Source organism: Ictidomys tridecemlineatus, chromosome 7 (assembly GCF_052094955.1).
Source record: "Ictidomys tridecemlineatus isolate mIctTri1 chromosome 7, mIctTri1.hap1, whole genome shotgun sequence".
NCBI lineage: Eukaryota > Metazoa > Chordata > Mammalia > Rodentia > Sciuridae > Ictidomys > Ictidomys tridecemlineatus.
The window spans coordinates 157,241,837-157,243,611 of record NC_135483.1 but is presented as its reverse complement, the minus strand read 5'-3'; the positions used below and the strand labels follow the sequence as shown (position 1 = coordinate 157,243,611).

The 1,775-nt window shown below is 41.5% G+C and overlaps 1 pseudogene; it reads right to left on the bottom strand.

Annotated features, from left to right (window-relative positions):
• Positions 1-342: 342 nt before the first annotated feature.
• On the bottom strand, positions 343-972 carry LOC101964550 (large ribosomal subunit protein uL16-like; annotated as a pseudogene).
• Positions 973-1,775: the final 803 nt, after the last annotated feature.

Genomic DNA, 1,775 nt, shown 5'->3' with positions numbered 1-1,775 from the left:
CTCCTCAGAAAAACCCTCAGAGCCCAACTGCCACCACCGGCTTCCCACAAGCCTCTCCACCTCCCCCACTCCTCCTGCTCTTGAGGCTGATTGGCTGGGTCGTGTGGGCAGAGCCAAAAAAAAGTCCCCCAATGAGCAGCTCCATGATCTGAAAGGACGGGGAAACAGCCCAATGAGCATCACCACAGAGGAGCCAATCAGTTGGCAGCTAGAAGTTTGCTGGGGCCGCTGTGAGCCAATCATCAACTGGCAGCTGGAAGTTTGCTGGGGCCCCTTCGGCTGTGGCTCTCAACAGTTTGGTTTTGTTTTATGAATAAAATACGGATTTATTGGTGAGTGTGATCAAGGAGGGGACAACACAGTGGAAGCTCTCATGAGTGATTTGGCCCCCCAGCCATTAGGAATGAGCTGCTTCCACAGACACCAGGACTTGAAATTTATCAGCATTAAATTTGGTAAAGTCCCATTTCTTTGAAATGTGAATTTGCTGTCAGTCAGGAAACTTGAACTTGGCCGGCCCATAGAACCTCAATCACCTGTTCCTTGTTCCACAGATTGGTGTGGATGAACATGATGATCTGGACAATATCAATCCTGGCCACTGTGCCTTGGAGTTTCCCAAAGGCAGCCGATCATACCCTGTCTGGAGCCTGTTTGCCCCAGCATAGGACAGCATCTTACTGATGATGATGACATGGAAAGGGCGGAACCACACTTGAAGATGAAAGCCATCTTTGCAACAACTTTTTTCCATAAACTTATTGGCACAAATATGGGCAGCTTCCAAAGCTTCAGAGGACAGCTGCTCATATTCATCACACCCACCATGTGACCACATAGTGGAAACTTATGTACTTTTGCCTTCTTCTGCCCAAGGTCAAAGATGTGGATCTTGGCATCAGGGACACGTAGAGATTTTTCATAGGGCTTATTCTTACAATACTGGTAAGACCAGGTGGGGTGGTGGCCCATGAAAACACCAGGATCTTTGGTGGCACACTGGATGTCAAAGAGCAAAAATGTGCTTTGTAAAAGAAAATATATCATAATAATATTTCCCAAGCTTATAATTCTAATTGATTAACTTCATTTAGCATTTTGAATTTATATCTTTTTTTGATTTCTAAAATATTAACAAAAATGTGTTGTATTTAACACAAAAAAGATATATATAATAGATTCATAATAATAATTATTAACAAACATTGCTATTTCTTCTTATTTTTATCCAAAATTTTCCCCAATAAGGATGCACAGACAAATGGCTATGTTTTTAAAATACTTGAAATACTTCTCTGTATGGTTAAGACACCAACATAACTAGTTTCATTCATTTTCTTCATTTTATTTTGCTTTTACTTTGGGTATATATGACTGTTTTTTTATCTTATGTGTTATGGTTTGAATATGAGATGTCATTCCAGAATTCCTGTATTAATGTAGGAATTTTCAGAAAGGATTGGATTAAGAGAGCTGTAACTAATCAATCCATCCTAGTATGAGTAAGCTAACTGGGTGGTGACTATAAGCAGATGGCTAGAAAAGGTGGATAACTGGGAACATGCCCTGGAAGGGTTCATCTTCCTTGTGGCCCATTTCCCCCTTTATCTCTTTCTGATTCCTGGAAATATTATTTATGATGTATTTTCTTTTACTGCCATGAATGGAGCAGTGCCCCTCCGTGCCATGATCTGTCTTCCCTTGGGCCCAAAGCAATAAACTTGGCTGACCATGGACTAAACCTCTGAAGGTATTTTGGTCCTGGTGATGAAAAG